At 45.2% G+C, this 19,160-nt stretch overlaps 1 protein-coding gene across 2 annotated transcripts in view; it reads left to right on the plus strand.

Annotated features, from left to right (window-relative positions):
- Positions 1-19,160, plus strand: part of ccdc28a (coiled-coil domain containing 28A) — a 161,629-nt gene that overhangs the window by 131,973 nt on the left and 10,496 nt on the right. For both annotated transcript variants that reach the window (XM_037091683.1, XM_037091682.1), the window contains exon 7: positions 15,641-15,832. The gene's annotated coding sequence lies outside the window, so the exon portion shown is untranslated. The remainder of the gene's footprint in view (positions 1-15,640; positions 15,833-19,160) is intronic.

The raw sequence follows: 19,160 nt of genomic DNA on the forward strand, positions 1-19,160 counted from the left end.
CACACACTCACACACACACACTCACAGGTGTAGCTATCCAGGGATTATGCGGCGAGTGTGTTCTCCGATAAAGAATCTGTGTTTGAGTTTGGGATCTGTGTCGGATTCGCTGTGTGATCAGCACAACTGGCCTCTGGGAGAAAAAAAAAGAAAAAAAAGAAAAACAGCAGAGAGAGAGAGAGAGAGAGAGAGAGAGAGAGAGGGAGAGAGAGGAGGCGAAGCACGCTGGACGATCCACGTACGTTAATTTATATATTTTTTGTTATTCAAAGTGTTGGAAATAAACAGAATACAACTTGTTTTTAGGACCAAATCGAACCAAAAAAGGAGGACGAAGGAGAAAAAAATGGAGTGATTTGGTAATAACAGGATAACAGGAGTGTGCGTGTGTGTGTGTGTGTGTGTGTGTGTGTGTGTGTGTGTGTAGGAAGAGGAGGAGGAGGAGGAGGAGGAGGAGGAGGTGGTGGCTGTGTTTGGGTTTGGGATCAGAGTGGAGACCGATGTGTGAACAGCACTCTATAAAGCACACAGATTATCAGGTCAACACACACACAGACATACTTACTGAACTGAACAAAAGAGGAGCCACTGAAGTCGACACACACACACACACACACACCAACACACACATGTACACACACACGCAGGAAGAGATGCCATCTGATTAGCGCTCTCAGGCAGGACAAATTAAATACACTCCAGGAGCGCCTCGGGAGGGAAGAGAGTAACAAACAACATTTAGATTCACAGAATGAAATAAAAAATATTCTTCTAATTCAGGAGAAAAAACATCGTCTGTCCACTGAACACATCGAAGTTTCTTTACTTTCAAACTCAAAACTGTAAAAGAGAAACAAAAGAGGCTCAAAGTATTACGTTTTCAAGGATGTTTAGTGACAAGAAATCCATATAATTTTATTAAATTCATCCACGTTTTGCTCTGTAAAAAAAAATAGATTAATGCTGGATGAAGATGCAGGAGGAGAGACTGAACATGTCCCCACCTACTGGTCAAACATGGCGACTGCAGCCTGAGCAGATCGATTCAACAGGCGCTGACCTGCAGGTAAAGAAGACAAATACCAACACAGACGACACCAGTGATGAAGATCCTGGTGTAAAACGCTGCAGACGAGCAGGAATTCATGCCAGAGAGTCCATCATTTAAATTAATCTGTCGTCTGTGTACAAATGAGTGAGTACTGATGTAAGACGCTGCGGTGAAAATGCTTAAATTCAGCTTCTAGATTTAAATACAACAAATAGATCACTGCTAATATGTATTTTGATAACTGAAGCTTCAGATATTGATCAGAACATGTAAAATTTTCTTATTTTCAGAGCAGATTTGACTGAAATCTCAGTGAAGAAATGGTGTGTTTTGAGTGCAGAGGAACACATTCAAAACCCCATTTGAAAAACAGGCGATTTAGTGAATGCACAGCTGGAGGTGATTCCCAGAGACATTTGAACACATTTAGTGTTATTTTGATAGACTGTGTGAATCAGCATAACATTTACTCAATACTACAGATTACTTTTTACTTATCAAGTCAAGTAAAATGGTCGTCTGCGTCTGTTTTCCACGTTTGTTCTTTCTTCAAGAGTTTTCCAAGTCGCATAACAATCATCAGCTACTAAAGTAAACTCGCCTCAGCATATGTATTGTTTTGTTTTAAACTGCAAAGATATATTAAGTTAAATTTAAACTTTTACTCCCCTGACATGTCACAGAATAAATTAATATTGACTCCAGTATTTATATTAACTTGCACTCTGCAGCTATTTTAATAGGAACGCTACCATACACAGTACATATAGTTGGACTGAGGACTTCAAAATAAAAGCTCTGGATCCATAATATGGTTCACTTAAATACTGCCAATCATGCAAGCTGTATATATATAATAGATTAGAAAGAAAAATCCAAATATATCCATAATATATATGTTTTCAATATTTAACATGTATGTGTGCACAGCATTAAACAGCAGCAGGTCCCCAGGGTTTGTTCACTAACAATGAATTATATATATACAAAAAAAACAGCGGATTTGGATGTGTGTGTGTGTGTGTGTGTGTGTGTGTGTGTGTGTGTGTGTGTGTGTGTGTGTGTTGTGTGTGTTGTGCGTGTTGTGCGTGTTTTTAACTGCTTCAATAAAACGTCGAGGGGAAGTTGAGAAAATAAAAATTTGGCGAGCAGAGAAAAACAAAAATGCTTCGCACAACAAAAAAGAGGAGAGAAGAAAAAATGAAAATGTCGCCGCTGGTTTTTAGAATTTACAAAATAAAACTCATTACCTGCACGCGTGTGCGTGTGTGTGTGTGTGTGTGTGTGTGTGTGTGTGTGTGATGGAGACAGATGGATGTGCTGCTGGCACCGAATCAGAGAGAACATCAACAAAGAGATCTGAACACATGCACACTCCCACACACACCGACACACACACACACACTCGCACACACGCTCAGAACTCCATTGTGCTTACCTGTGCTACTGCCCAGTTAGGTATTTATATGCTAAACTCTCACCGAGGTGTGTGTTTTTATGTGTGTGTTTATGTGTGTGTGGCTATCTGAGGCACTCTCGGGCGTTTTTTCGTCATCCGCCATCATGTCAAACCTGCCGCTCTGTGATGACAGGTAGCCACAGAGAGACTCCCCTCTGTGAAACACACACACATTACACTGTGTGTGTGTGTGTGTGTGTGTGTGTGTGTGTGTGTGTGTGTGTGTGTGTGCATTCCAAAAAAATAAATAAATAAAAAAAATCACCCAACAATCCCGAACAGGTTTTTCCTGTTGCCTCTGCGGAGGACAGAAGCAACAGCTGCAATTAGCCCTTTGTGGCTAAAACCAGTCTGATTAGACGTCTCGTTAGGCGTCGTTAAGGCTTTTACTAACGGGCCGCATAGATAATGAGCCTGCCCACCAAACAACCAAGATACTAATCATAGGATAAAACGCCTACGCATTTAATTGGAGGCACAGAGGAGGAGAGAGGAGACACTTTCACCGATAGCGAGGAGGACGAGTGGAAGGCAGCGGAGCCGATAAACGCGAGAAGACGACGTGAGATTACTTTAGCATATTTTATGAATAGTGTCTTTTAAATCATACTAAATGTTTCCAACGGTGTTTTAAATGTTCTTCAAGAGGCAGGAAGTTTCATTTTGTCACCTGTGGCCACACGTTCCTGGACGGAGGAGGGAAGAATGTGACTAAACGTAAAATAAAACTTTAAATAATTCCTGCCTGGGTCGAATGAATGAGAAAGTTTCATTTGACAGGAAGAAACAACAACTCCCATGATCCCACGCTCCTTCTGTCTTCCTCAGCACTGTCTCCACTCATACATGCGTCCTTTCTGTCTTTTAATTATTCCCAAACCAGCAGCGACGACGGCCTGCAGGACTGTTTGTTGTCTCCCCTCGACTAATACACTGTAATCTCCGGTTAACACGGAGGTCACCGACGTGGGGTCAAGCTCCCACCCCGAGCGCCGACGCCCCCGGGGGCCACTCTGGGATTTTCTCACAGCTAATCACATCGCCGGGGTCAAGATTTAGCGGTTTCGCAATCCTCGCTGCACTCTGCTCGCCGGAAAACAGCGGTTTCGAACGTACATTAGCGCGGTCGCTCAGAGAGAGGAGCTGATCTCAGGGCAGCAGCAGCATATGGACTAATGCAAATGGGGCGTAATAGTTGCAGTGAGTATTAATGCGACACGAGCTCTCACCTCCGTCACCCTCACCTCCTGCTATTATTACACACACACTTACACTGGAGTGATGTGTGAGCACACACACACACACACACACACACACGTTCCCCCCCACACACACAAAAGGCATTAGCATATTTTTTCTGATTAAAAACAATGTGGACCTGTAAGCAGACATATGCAAATGACTGGCGCGGCAATTTACCCAAACAAAGCTGCCACGACTGTCATGTGAAGTAAAAGGAAGCGGAGCGGCTAACGGACACGTTAAACAAGGTGTGTGTGTGTGTGTGTGTGTGTGTGTCGGACCTGAACCTCAACATGCCCACTCAAACAGTAAATCTGTATTTCTGTGTGCTAACATGTTTGTTCCAGTGAATGTGTAGATGGGAGAACGTGATCTTTAACTGAGCTCATATTGATTACAGCTGGATGTAGACAATCATCCTTTCAAAATAAGACCATATCTTAGACTTCCAGAATAAAATGACTGTTTATTTTGACAGTTGGTTCCAGCTTTGCCGTTGGTATCAGGTAGGATCTGTACTGCCCCAGTGTTAGCATGCTAGCGCTAACAATGTTTACATTATGAAACCAGCTAAGGCTAGCTATGTTAATGTCAGTTGACTATCACGTCTAATGTCTGAATGTTATTAATACAACTTGAACCGCCGACTATTCTGATAATTGAATAATTGCTTTTGAAGCAGAAATGTTCCAGCGTGACGTATACGCTAGGGTTAAATGTACGAATTTTCTGAGTCTTTGGGTTTTGGACTGCTGGTTGGTTTAAAGAAGCAGTTTGATGAGCGTTTTTAAAATTGCTTGATATATTACGGACAAATAATCAGGAAAATAATCAACAAAAAATTATCGATAATTAGAACTGCAGGCAGTGATGAACTGGCCATCGTAAAATCTGCAAAAATGACCACCAAATTAAAAGAAATGGCCGACTTCCTGTTGGGTTTATGTCATGGCACCAAGAGGCTATTTTGTAGGACCAAGTATGATACTGCATTGTTGCATTTTTGGGAGCATTTGAGAGCAATTTTGGCAAAGTTTGATGACTTTTTGAGAAAGTTTAGGCTCTCAAAAAGCAATTTACTGAAGGTGTACGAAGAAATAAAGAAAGAAAGACACTAACACACACTCATGTATGTAGAAATATAGATTGGAAACTAATTATTTTGTTGTCAGAATCAAAAATCAATCAATAGGGATGGGTCACATTAGAAATGAATGGTCCTGGAAACACCAGAAAAGACCGAGTCAGCCCAAATAAGCCTAGAATAATGGCAGGAGAACAGATAAATGATAAAATACCACACGGATATAATATACGTATCGTCGGTTAAGAGGACGTGGTGGCGTGATGGAGGCGAGGGCGGTGGAGAGATGGATGTAGAAGGACTGATGGAGCGACTACAGTTAACTTGGCAGGAAAGGTGAGAACGCCGGGAAAAGGCTAAACATGAAAAACTGGGAGCTAGAAGGTCAGCCAGCAGCTCAAATGGAAGACATTTACAGCTCTAACAAGACCGTATGCACACGCACACACACACACACGCACACACACACACACACTGGACACACACACATAACCGACACACACACATACAAATATAAATACATCTGAGCCAATGTCTTTGCCGGAATAATTGCACGAGTGAGCACATCTGGTGCACTTTGAGATTGAGTTCTGGCTCGATGCAGCGATGGTAATGACATTGTGTGTGTGTGTGTGTGTGTGTGCGTGTGCGTGTGCGCGTGCGTGTGCATGTGTGTGTGTCCACTCCAAATGCCACTGCGGTGCTTCACAGGGTTCAGCTCCTCTCATTGTCACTCACAGGAGAAAAAGACCTCATGATGAAAAAAAACAAAACAAAAAGCTCTTCATCTGATTTGGGAACGATCACGTTTGTGACATCCATCGTTTCACTGCGTTGTAATTATTTTAAAGACCGTCCTAAAAACAAAACTTGGACGAGCGTGGATCCGTTACTGTTCTGTGCAGGATTCAGGATTTTCTGTTTTTTAGCGTTACAACCAAACCAACAACCTGCAGCGTGCAGAGAGATTCTCCTAAAGGTTCCTGCAGCCCTCCTCTTGAATCTCTCCTTGATTCTTCAACTCTTATTATTGCACTTTTTTACTGAATTTTATAAACCTGTCTACCGTTTTCTGCTTAAATCCACCTGAATCTGAATTTAGTTTGGCGAAAACAAACGTATAATAATCAAAACTGTGCTCAAAGCTGTGAACCTTGTGCCACTTTTGCCTTTAAAAAACAAAATCCTGATAATAGTTTTTAGTATTTTAGCCATTAAAGGAGCACGATGTGCTTTGGAGAAAGAATTCAGAAACTCACAGATAACTTAAACGATATTGATAAGATAATATTATGAAATCAGAAATATTCAGTCTTCCTCAGCAGGGGGGGATGAAAACGATCCATACATTCAGCGACTTGGAAGGTCAAAGGTTGTGGTTGACAGGATTTGTTAAAGGTCCAGTGTGGAGGATTCTCTGCAGCCAGGGTTTGTTTGTTTGTCCGCTCTGGGCTACCGTAGAAACATGGCGGACTCTGTAGCAGGTGAACTTTTCCCTCTGTAAATATGGTTTACCAAGAGTTCCTTCTTAATTCTGTGTACGGGACATTTAACCTGCTGTTTTCAAGGTCAAGAATTAACGGTCAAAACATCAAACTACAATTAATTTTCTTCTTTCTCTCGTGAACTTTAAAAGCAAACTTTTAAGTGATTTTGTTTGGCATCTCCAGAGGCCGTTGCGCATCTTAAACCCGGCCCGGGTGCAAGGATCCGGATCGCGCCTCAGTCGATTAGCGTCGACGCTAAACGCTGCTGGTGTGACTGCGGCGACTGCGAGAGGCGCTGCGAGGCATCTTAAAGCGCAGTCATTAGCCGCCCGCTCCTGTAGGTGTTCTTGCAAGAAATCTTGTCAGGCAGATACCTGCTGTCTAATTAGGCAGGCGGCACACGCACTTGCTCAAGGGGAAGAAGCGAGTCATTGGATGTGCAGCGTAGTGAGCGGGTCCACTGCTCGCTGTGTGAAGGAGTGTGTGTGTGTGTGTGTGTGTGTGTGCTAATAATGACCTGAGGCTCAACCTGCTGTTGAGAACAGTAACTTGTGACTCAATGCCTTTGTTCACCCCGTAACATCTGGCTCTGACCGAAGGCTGTGAGCTGCCCGTGTGTGTGTGTTTGAAATGCATTCAAGCCGAATGGGCCATTGCTCAAAGAGTGTGTGTGTGTGTGTGCGTATTTGTGTGTGTGTGTGGGGCCACTGAGGCGAGCACAGCAAGGACTAAGGCGCGAGGAGCTGAACATCGTCGTGCAAACCTCTGAGGGGAAAGAGGCCTGGAAGCCCCTTCTGTCAGCTGGGCTCTGCAACGCTTCCCCTCGACTGCCTTCTCACACACACACACACACACACACACACACACACACACACACACACACACACACACACACACACACACACACAAGGTCCCTCCGGAGCACCAGATTAAGGTCTGAGTGAGTGTGAGCAAAACAATACCCCAGTGTGTGTTTGTGGAGCCGTGGCTAATTGTGTTCATTTGCTGCTCAAGTTGAGACGGCTAGGACACTAGAGGGGTGTGTGTGTGTGTGTGTGTGTCACTGTGACATATGTGTGTGTGTGTGAGAGAGAGAGAGAGAAAACAAGGATGAGAACAAGAAAGAGTGATGAGCAGATGAGCAACTGCACAAGTGTGTGTGTGTGTGTTTGCAAGGGGACGGGAAGTGCAATGTGAGGCCATGCAGGTAATCCTCATTACGATGTGGAAGTGTTCATTTGTTAGGCTGCGAGTGTGTGTGTGTGTGTGTGCGTGTGTTGATATGCGTGAGGAGAGGTGAGTATTTAAGAGAGCGCTAATTTCCCCCCGTACATCTGCACACATTACACACTAAGATGCACTCGCTTAGGTTCTTGGAAACACACACACGTTTACAAAAACACATGCTCGCCGGCGTTTCCTCGCCCGGCTTCACGCCTCGTGCTCGCGTACCACTTAGAGACATTAAACCCCTGTTTGCCGTAATCTTTGTGCAACACACACTCGTGCCGACCGCCAGGGCGAGTTTCTTCCCACGCTGGGCGAGTTTAGATGCTTTTCATATTTCATTGAAATCCTTTGCGTTACCTTTTCTTCGATCTGTCGACAACTTAGAAGAGATGAGAAGGGAACATCAGCACCATGGACAGATCCAAAGTCTTGGTGTCACATCAACCCAGAATAAATGTGGGTTATGTACATTTCTGCACACCAGAGATATGTTGAAACATTTCTTTGGTCTGCTTTAGGTTTAGACGCAGGAAACACTTGGTTAGGATTCGGAAAAGTGTTCAGCTAGTTCAACTAGGAACCGCTCAGCCAATGACCAGGCTGCTGTTCGCGTGTCTGGATATGAGCGTGACATTTCTCCAGAGGAATCGCGTCTGCCCATAATTTCGCGGCCTGAGCTCGGTCTGAGCTCTTAAAATACCTGGTTGATATTCTGGGTTCAGTTTTGAACAAAGACACTTTTGTTCCTGTGGGTCAAGTTTTAAAAATTCTGGCCTGACTCGGCGGCATTGACCAAAAAAAAAAAAACACACAACGGTTTCACCTTTTTTGTCCACGAGCGACCGTTAAGTAGCTGTTTGTCTTTAAAAACAGAACAATGGAGGGCCGATTGTTGGTACAGTGGTCCCAGTGAGACAACAAATGAAACAGAGGCAAATCAATGGCAAATAATGTCATCTTAGAAGGTCATACCTGGACCTTTCGGCTTTGTCAATACGAGCACGCACACACATGTGCGCGCGGACTATAATTACAAAAAACATAGTAAAATGCGCACAAGCCCCTCTGACATCTTTATAACATTTCTAATGATAAAACGACACACACACATAATAAACTTGCACTTTGTCTCTCTGTGCCTCCCCTCACATGTAAGCTCTGCAGGCTACTAAGCGGTATTAAACCTCCCTGCCTGGCCACGCTGGGTTTTTTCCCCGACGCTAAGTGTCCCTCTCTCCTCCCTGCCCGGGGCGAGCGAAGGAGAAAATAAACAACTAAAGAGACAAACAGCGAGAGCCACTTAGAGCCACTTAAAGCCAAGGCTCCTTCCCACAGCGAAGCACTTCCCTAGGGCTACCGATGTCTGCCCGCCACGCTGGGAGACGGAGGGGTGGAGAGACGGCGAGAAAGAAAGAAAGAAAGAGAGAAGGAAGGAAGGAAGGAAGGAAGCGTGGAGAAAACAAGAAGTTTGAGTGCGACGCCGGGGAGGAAAAAGATGACGGGAATAGGAGAGAATCTGTCACTTTTGTTCTCCGAACAATGAGGCTGAACACGGAGCCTCCCGAGGAGAGTCAGCCCTTATGAGCAGTGGCAGTTACCTGCAGAGAGGAGACATCGATCTGAACGCCGCCTCGCTGATGAGTTAAGACACACAGTCTCTCCCCGCTGTGGGCAGATGGCACACACGATGCGCCAAAACTTTCAGTCTTGAAGAATCTGATTTGAAAAAAAAAACACGAGTAGATTCTCCAGCTTTTGGCTTTTTTTTTTTTAGATAAAAAATATCTACGGATGAAACACGACAGTCTGGTCCATCAACAGATTTCATTACATTTTACAAACAGGCATCGCTGGTCGCACGCCCGAGCTCAACGCGGTCATAATGGATTCACCAAGATCACAAGACGATGCAGGAATCCGTCTCGCCAGGCTTCACATTGCGCCCTCGTAACTCGCAACCCGGAGATCACCAGAGAAAATGTTAGCCAAGTAGGAACATTTCACTTTCTTTACGTTGCAACTTCACGTTTGTTTAGGTTTGTGTAAGTTTCCGTGCTCAGGCTCGTCTTCAGATGAGGTTCAGGAAACTCTTTGTTAGGGTGAAAATACCTGTTTTCGGTCGCCACGGTCCTGGACGGAGCTTAGCTTAGCTTAGCTGCTGTAGCTATGAAGGAGAAAGATGTTTTTTGATCTTGGAGTTGGAGTTCGTCATCTGTTGAACGTTGACTCACTTGTAAAAGCTTTGCCCTGTAAGTGCTACTTTAAGGTTTTTTTTTTTTTTTTTTGACATGTCACTTTGGTTTTGAAAAGGGTCCTTTTTATAAAAGCATCCGACAGGTTTTTATATGAAATCAAAAGTGCTTTTATTGAGCTGAACTCACCTCCAAAGTGAGGTATGTGCTTGAAATGCAGAATAAACTTCCTCGCCAGTCATTTAAGACATTTCCATTTCCCCCTTCGTCTCTAAACCCTTCTTCTTCTTCTCTTCTTGCTTTATGCCTTTTCATTCCTCCCTGCACTCAGCCCTGGTCCCTCCACTCGTCCTCCCTCCCTCCATCCCTCCATCCCTCCTCCTCCCTGGTCCCCCTGACTGCGAACCCAAAGGTCACCTCTCCCCTGAGAGCCCTGTTTACCTGAACCGCTCCCCTCCTTTTGACATTCACCTACTTGGAGATAGAAGGAGAAAAAGGGAAGAACAAATTTAGCTACCCTTGGCTGGCGGGCCGGCTGCTCTTCAGAACCAGAAGACGAAATGTCACTTTTCTGCAGAAAGCTTTAATAACCAACAGACACGAGGGGGATCAAAAAAAAAAAAAAAAAACCTGTCGAGCATCTTTTCTTCTCTTCGCTCCAAAGTGCAGAAATCCATCTCTTTACATCCTCCAACATGTTTAATCTTGAGCTGAAGTCAAGTCAGTTTTATTTATACAGCACCAGAATCACAATCGCGCCGCCTGAATGGGCTTTACAATCTGCACGCTGAACGACGTCCTCCGTCCTTGGACCCTCGATTCAAGCTGAAACGCAGCGAGTTCAAGTAAATTCTCCAACAGCAATGAAACATACATTTTCGAGCCCCTATCAAGTGTTGCACTGATGGAAACTAGCTTTTTATTTTTGCCTTCCGATATCCAACACGCACTCTGTGAATGTATGCAGTCGAGTTATGCGTGGGAATGTCGGACTCCGCCACTAACTGTGACAAATACGACATGAAAAGGGCATTTTGAAACGCAAATACATTCAATTTTCTTTCCTTTTTTTCTGTCTTTTAGTGTTTCATGTTCTCGTGCGTGTTAAAAGGTCTTGAACATTAAAAAGCGCAGTGAAACACACCGTCCCTGAAACGCCTCATCAGTCGTCCCGCCTTTAATCCCGTGACATCACACACTATATTATTGCTCGTATATTCGCAAAAGACGTGAAGCTAACTGGGAGGTGAAAACACGTCAGAGCTGGCTGGAGACATGGAGAGCAGCGGCTGGCTCAGGCGTGTGTGAGCTGACCAATCAGAGCGGACTGGCTTTTAACAGACTCATTTGTTTTTTTCAGAGCATTAATGCATGTAAACCTTTTTTCTAGTAGCAGCCCAAAATGGAAACATGAGCCATAAAATGAGCAGAGGACGTCTCCTTTAAAACATTTTCTTTAAATCATTGCTGGATTTGGTGGAAACACGACTAATGTGCGACGTTTCCTTTCAGCTGTATTCAGCTAAAACTGTTGACGAAACAAAGGCGACAAAAGCATCTTCAACGGCACGACTTACGCACATTTAGCTCCTTGAAAGCTCTCGGTGAGGACTTGAAGGTTTTTTAAAGGCCTCGAAGAAAAGAAAAACAAGTGGCCACATTGAAGGGATTTGAAAGGATGCAGCAGAGAGTACAGTACGTACTGTACCTCCACCTGTGTCCCTCAACATTTTATTGACAGAATGACACAACAACTCGAGCTTCTTTCTCTAAGAGGTGCTCTTTAGAAGAGGATGGTTTGTAAAAGTGTTTCTTTTCTTTGTATACGCAGCCGAAGTTCACGGCGAACAGATTTATCTACACGAAGCGCTGCGACACTCTAATCATCTCAGAAGCTTTTCTAACCTCGCCGTGTGTGTGTTTTCCCCCCACCGTCTCTTACGCGGCCGAACAGTGTGTGTTTATGTTGAGCGTTATGCATGCTGATGGTGACCCGGACCCCCACGGGGGCCTCCCACCCCTCCGGCCCTCCCCCCTCCCAGGGCGAGGGCAGCAGGATGGGGTCACACAGACAAATCTACCCCCCTGCTCCATGGAGGCCTGCCCAGGGCCATTAGTATCCATTACCAGGAGGCATGGACAACCAGAGCCTGTGGCGCTTAATCCACACACACACGCACGCACACACACACACTCATGAGCAGACTGGCAGGAAAGATGGAAGTCCACATAATGTATACAAGTGAACATAAAGGTGCAGTACGTAGTTTTAGGAGACAAGAAGATCTTCTTTTTAAACAAACAAACCCTCAAATAAATTACAAAATGGAAGATATAAGAAATGTGGGTCGCTCAAATGTTCATAAATACACACACACACACACACACACACACACACACACACACAGGTATGTTAATAAAGTCCACATGTAGACGAGCACATGACAGTGAATCAGGCCTCCAGCAGCTCGCGACAGAGGTCCTTACTTCAAACAGACATTCTCCGAGGGGATGACCTTCTGGGAGTCTGGGGGGTGTGTGTGTGTGTGTGTGTATGTGTGTGTGTGTGTGTGTGTGTGTGTGTTTCAGCCTCCTTCTGACAAGTCCGAGTCTAACACACACATGCACAGAAGGCGCATACACACACACACACACACACACACACACCTTTTTCTACCCAAAACAGGTGCGGGCTAAATGGTTATGAATGGGCGCGCCGGACGATCCAAGTTTTTTTTATGGTGGGTAATGTCGTTTTGATAGAAACATCAGGAGCAGCAGGCCGACCCATCTGTCCCAGAGAGAGAGATAAAGACAAAGAGGAACGACAAATGTGAACGAGGGATGAGGAGGTCGAGAGAGAGAGAGAGAGAGAGAGAGAGAAGGATCAAATACAGGAAAAGAAGGAAGGAATAGAAAGAAAGAGCCCCGAAGGAAGAAGATTGAGTCATCACGGCATCCTTGGTTGTTCTTGGCTCTTTCAACTAGTGTGTGTGTGTGTGTGTGTGTGTGTGTGTGTGTGTGTGTGTGTGTGTGTGTGTCTGGCATGTCAGCTGTGGCTGGCTAACAAGCTGCACCCTCAACAGCCAATTATCTAGAGCATGGCAACTGGCCCATACCTGCAAGGTGTGTGTGTGTGTGTGTGTGTGTGTGATTCAGAGCGTGGCAGCTGTGTCATACCTGCGAGCGTCTTCGGGACGCTCGCCTCGTCTGCAGCGGAGCAGAAGAGGGGGATTGTGGGAGAAATGAAGGACAGCACTGATATCTTCCGCCGCGGCGCGAGGAAGGACGGGCGGCGTGGACGTTTGCTCCGTTCATCTCGCCTCCTTGGAGGGCAGAGAGAGGAGACAGGGCGCCAGAGGCCATAGACACACACACACACACACACACACACACACACACACACACACACACACGTATACAGTCGGACAATACGTCTGCACGCTCGCATGAATGAATGCAAATGTTCAGCGAACACACACACGAGTGTATCAAGGACGTTTCTCACACACACCGTCGACCAAACACAGTCTTCATGATACTTTATCAAACAAGACAAGGAAAACAAAACGCCTGTTAATAATTCACGACTCGGAAAATGTGAGTAACCTTTAATGAGTAAGTCCTCTAATTGCAGACGTGTCTCTTTCAAAATAAAAGTTAAGGTATGGCTTCATATATGCAACTAAAAGCACCTTGATTAAAGCCAAGATCCTTAAAATGTCAACGAGTTTCAGGCGATGCCATTTAATTTATTTGCATTTCCAAAATGACCCTTTGTTAAAGTATTTGTTAGAGTCACTGGCAGGGTCCGCCACTCCCACGACGAATCAGAACTGCCGTACTTACACACGGGACTGACAGGAAGTAAAAACATGCACGTGCCGTAGAAGACAGACTAAAGCCGATGGATGATCAATACATGTCTCATTCAAACTACACTTGTAATTCTCACGAGCATCTTGAGGTTTACAACCTTCAGACAAAACAATGATCAAGGTTTTTCACGATCTCCTAACAAATCGATCAATTGAGAAAACAATCGGCACATTAGTTGCAAATTAAAGTAAATAAGTTAGTCATATTTTTAGGAACCTTACAGTAAAGAGATCGGTGATATTAGATTGATGATTTTCAGGTGATGATTTTCAGAATAAAAGCCACCCAGGTGAAGACAGGTAGGGCCTCTCGCCGTCCGTCTGCGTTGGATTCATCTCCTCCTCCGTCCCTCCTTCCCGTCTGTCTCTGTTCCTCTTCCTCGTTTCTCTCGCCGTGACCAGAAGAAGTTCTTCTGCACTGGTGCCCCTCCATCCATCCTTCCAAGCAGAAAACACACACACGCGCACACACACACCTCTGACACGCGCACACACACACACACACACACCTTCCTCCCACCCCCACCACATGCATACGCGCTCACCACCGGCCACACCAGCGGAGGCCTTAGGGCTCAGCCATCTGCTGCCCACCCAGCCCATCTCCCCCCCTCTGCCGTGCCCACCTTCCCAACATATGCAGCCCTTGCCCTGGGTAAGGTGGCGGGGGCACTGGCCTCGGCCCCGGCCAAGAGATCGGGGTGAAGGAGCACATATGTAGCCCAGACGGCGAGCGCGCGAGAGACGGGCGGAGGGGGAAGAGAAGACACAGAGACGAATCAAGGATTTAGATGGCTCTCTCCTTGAATCCCTCCATCCATTTCTCGCTCTGTCTCACCCATATGGCCGGTTTCTTGCATGTTCACACCAGCTCAGTGACCACCAAGGTCACACCCCGCGAAGGGCTAGCGAGGCCTCAAGCGAGGCGGCTGAGAGAGTGGAGGGGGGGGTTGATGGCGGTGGTGGTGGTGGCAGGGTTGGCGTTGTCACTGAGACACCTCCCTTTTGAGCGTCCCTTTTTTTTTCCATCCTTCACTTCCTCTCTCTATCTCTTCCCTCTGTTAAACCTCGCCTCGGGGCATTCTCCGCCACAGAAGGCAGGAGGGGCGGGGGAGCGTGGCACTTTCATCCTCCCATCATCCTTTACATCCATCTACCCCGACCCTCTGTCTCCTCCGGATAAGATGTGTGCGCCGAACAAGCGGTGTGACAGCAGGGGTGGACGTTTTGTTTCAGCGCTAACATTAATTACATTGACTATTCCAAAAAGTCGTCCATATTTCATGAGCGTTCCTTTGCATGCACGGGCGAACGCGCCCACTCTCCTATTCTCTTTAGTCTTCCTGTGCCTCTTTACGCGTTCCAGGAAAAAAGCCGGCGCTCGTGTCAGTTATCAGGTTGGGTTGGAAAAACCCAACAGGGAATACGGCCAAAAATACCTCAAAGTTCATGAAATGCAGTTGTGGTTACGGTCGCAGTAGTTCCTGCAGTCGTCCAACTAGTTTCAAGTTCTGCACGGCTGAGTTAAACATTGTAAATGCAACTAAAAGGCAGAAAAACTTGATTTGAAGTCGATATTAATATGAAAAAATGACCTATTTTTGGGGGGATGAGTGTAGTAGAAACAATGTTTGTAATTGGATTTCCCAAATGTCCCCAATATGTCAGTCTGTGGACAACAAAAGCCGCTAAAGCACACAGTTGGCTGCAAAGGAAAAACAGTAATAGTTCTTTCATTATGCCGTCGCCAGAAAAACAAATAATCCAAATGTGCTGACAATTCCCATAATCCCCATGAATCAAAACCCATAATGCTGATAACACAATGCTTTCTTTCAACTCCTCACACCTGACAAATTAAGGAACCGTGTGCTGCAAACGAATTCAGGTGTAACCTATAACTTTAACATGTCGTTAAGATGCAGACGTGGATAGTTAATTAGAATAAACTGTGAAACACAAAGCTTTTATTGTATGTTGTTTTTTGTGAGATTCAAGAAGATCTCTTCACTCTCAGGGATGCACCGGTCTGATAATCGGATCGACGTTTGGAGATATCCGAGCCGGGGATTGTCCCAGCGAGCAAAGAGAGTCAGACCCGAGCCAGACCGGGGAAAAGGCAGAAGTCCAAGTACAGAAGATCGTGCAAGCGAGCAGATGAAGAGGAGGAAACAGATGGAAACGGGCCGGTGTGTTCTGTATTCTGCAGGTGAGGCAGTCACATTGAAGGTGTGCAGTCGACGCAGAGGCCGTTTTTTAAAGCTTTTATCAATAGATAAAAAAATCAACCGCCTCTGTTTCTTGTACATCTGGGGCGAATTCACTTTAGTCTCCATCTGTTTCTTTTGTTTTTCAATCTGATGGATGATTAAACTGTTATTCACGAGTGTGTGTAAAAAAAAAAAAAATTTTAAAAAATAGGTGAGTAGGAGATAATCAGTGTGTGTATGTGAGAGAAGCGAGCTTGTGTGTGTGTGTGTGTGTGTGTGTGTGTGTGTGCGTGCTGCGTCTGATGGATCAGTGATTAAATAAATAATGGTAACCTTTCGTGTAACCTTTCCCCCCTCCTCCCCAGCCCCCGTCTGACCTTACAAGACCCACGCACATTAAAGACTCCTCTCTTTTCCTTCATCTCTCCCCCTCTTCCTCGCTCTCTCCCCCCTTCCTCTTTCTTCATCTCTTTTACACAACTCAACTGTTCTTTCTGTTGTCTGTGTTTTTCCCCGATTGCGAACGCTTTCTTTGTTTCACAGCCTGCAACTCACGTTTCCAACGTCGTACTTCCCGTGAAACCGTACCTCTCGCGAGATTTCAGAGCCTCGAATGAGATTTGTGTTTCTGGTTACAAGAAGTAGCTGAGTGGACTGATACCTACATTTGTGGTTCGTATGAATCATTTAACCACCAAAGTACATAAAGAAAACGTAAAGGTTTAACAATACCTTTAACTTTTGACGTTCAAGGAAAACTTCATTCTCGTCCCCATTTTTGTGGCGACGTGTTGCTATTTTCGTGAATGTAGCTAAGTTGCTAGCTATGCAGAAAGATGTGTCTGTTCTCAATCCTGCCTGTGAAGCTTCTGATTGGCTGACTGAAGTAGCCATCGGCCAATAACTAAAGAGGAAGTTCCGTGTAGTGTTCGAGAAGTAAAATAACCCTAAGGGTTGATATTTGTTTTAGATGCTCTTTAATGAACTCCATTTCCCATGAACCCTATGGGCATGGCTCCAGAAGTAAACACAAGAATGTGTTGGTTGGTATCTAACGTTTCGCTGTGATTTTTAAAGCGTTCTCTTCAGACTAACTCACTTCCTGCAGATCTGTTTTTTTTACCTTGCTCTCCATTCACCGGTCCAACCCCTGATCCCCCGCCAGCAAAAAAAAAAAGGTACGACTGTTAACTTCTTTTAGCGTTAATCTGTGTGTGTGCGTGTGATCTTTAAGATCTGCAGGTTCAAACGACTACTCTCACCACGCCTTGCCACTGAACTCACCAAGAGGTCGCCGAGACACCGCCATGTTGTGTGGATGTGTGTGTACAAGTGTGTGTTGTGTGTGTTTGTGTGTGTGTGTGAGCTGACTCCCTGATCTCCCGCTCTAATACCCTGAGGACCTTTGGTTCCTTAACTATAGGAGGTCCTAAGCAACCAACCCACACAGCAGCACAGCACACACACATCTTCAGAGGATATCAAAGATTAGACTTCAATCACGCTTCACCTCTTGAAGTCTTGAGGAACGAGCACCTCATGCGAAAGGTCAGCGAGCACCTGGAGAGCCGCGATAAAATCAATATGCAGTGATGACGGCGATGATGAGGATGAGGTAAAGGAGGACGATTAAAAAAAACAACATGGAGAGGGTGTCGATGGCGATAGATGCAGAGGGAGAGCACAGACGAACGGGGTTCAGTCAATTGGTATCGAGGGAAAAGTGACCAAAGCTGGCCGACTCACTCACACCTTCTCACCACTTCAGCTCCTTTCACTGCCAGTTTTTTCACATGAATTGCATGGCAGCCTGCAAGTGACACAAAATTCAAGTTCAATGTGAAAAAACTGGCATATAAAGATTAAAATAAGTTGGAATTTATAATTTATAGTAACCCTAACCCTATCCTTTGAGGGCTTTCAGCGTCTGTGCTTGCAATTCTGTAAAAAACGTAACTCATTTTGTTTGTAGCTTTAAATTAGGCTTCATTTAGTTTGTTTATACAGTTTTAGAAAATAATTAATGGATTATATATTTAAAAGAGCATCAAAAATTGTTTTGTTTGCGGTCATATTGTTACATTTAGGGGATTAAGTCATTAGCTAACTCTGGAGCCTAACTTTGCTGTTCCCCTCGGCTCTACAGAGCTTTATTGCATCTTTTAGCTCATTGTTTTGGTTTTTGTACCCACTTGACACCAGCTGTCCAGCACCAAACAGCAGGCAGGCACAGTCAGCGACGATCAGCTGTACATAGTTGAGCACCAAGCAGTCAGGAAGCTAAGCAATTTGGTGGTGGAGACCAAAAACGGAGCTAAAAGAAAACTCATACATGACTGAAAATCGATGCCAGCATTGCCGACTGTTTTTTAACATACTAATTTTTTCAGTAATGTGTTTGGAGCTTGTTTCCACCGACCGCAGGTGGCAAGAAATCTTGTTATTCAGGTTTAATTGGGTGGCGATCAGCAACTGCACACATTCTGCTTCCTGTGCCAAACTTGGGTCAAGTTTAATTCCCTGGAACTTTAAGCTTGGGTTGAATCTCTCTATTTATTTCTCTAACTGCACCAGTGGACCATGTACAGTTTGTCATTAGACACTACTAGATATGTGATGTCCCTAAGAACCTGCTCATTCTGAGTGGACAAAATAAAGCGTTGTTTGTGTGCAATCAGTCTGTGTTGTTCACTGTAATACTAGCAGTAACTTTTGTATCTGAAGTCAGTGAAGTTCCTTTTTTCTTGCGGCAGAACTGGTTCAACTGAGATTAATCGGTGTAGCACGTCACTCCCAGGCCCGTACATTAAGACAATTTTGTGCTAGCAGGCTTTAAAAGTCTTACATGTTGCCTCTGTCACAATCCTCCAGGCGACAATAACTTTCTACAACTGGCAGATGCGAGAATAATTGAGCGATTTCTCTTCCCGCCGGTTTGAACTTCAGTGCCGCGCTGTCGCGTTGAACTTTGCTTGGCCCGGGAGTGCTGAGTAACTGATTGAGATAGGAGCAGGGAGGCTTATCTCTGAGCGCTTGGTGTTTGGATACGTATGATGTCAGACCAGTTCTCATAATGCTTTCTAGGCTGCGTGCACAGATAAGCTCTGGGATCTGGAGAAGGTAGAGACATATGCAGGTAGCAAACAAGACACAATTGAAATTGGAGCAAGAGAAAGGGGCCTCGCTTCTGTTTGTTTGTTCAAGTGTGTGTGTCTGTGTGATGTTCTTCTACACACCGGGCCTACTTTAGCTCGCCGTACTCCCTGAGCAGTGACCGGAGCAGCGAGCCTCCCGTCCAAGCACTTGGAAAACTGGAGCGAGGCGCGG

This window comes from Acanthopagrus latus, chromosome 24 (genome assembly GCF_904848185.1).
Source record: "Acanthopagrus latus isolate v.2019 chromosome 24, fAcaLat1.1, whole genome shotgun sequence".
Lineage (NCBI taxonomy): Eukaryota > Metazoa > Chordata > Actinopteri > Spariformes > Sparidae > Acanthopagrus > Acanthopagrus latus.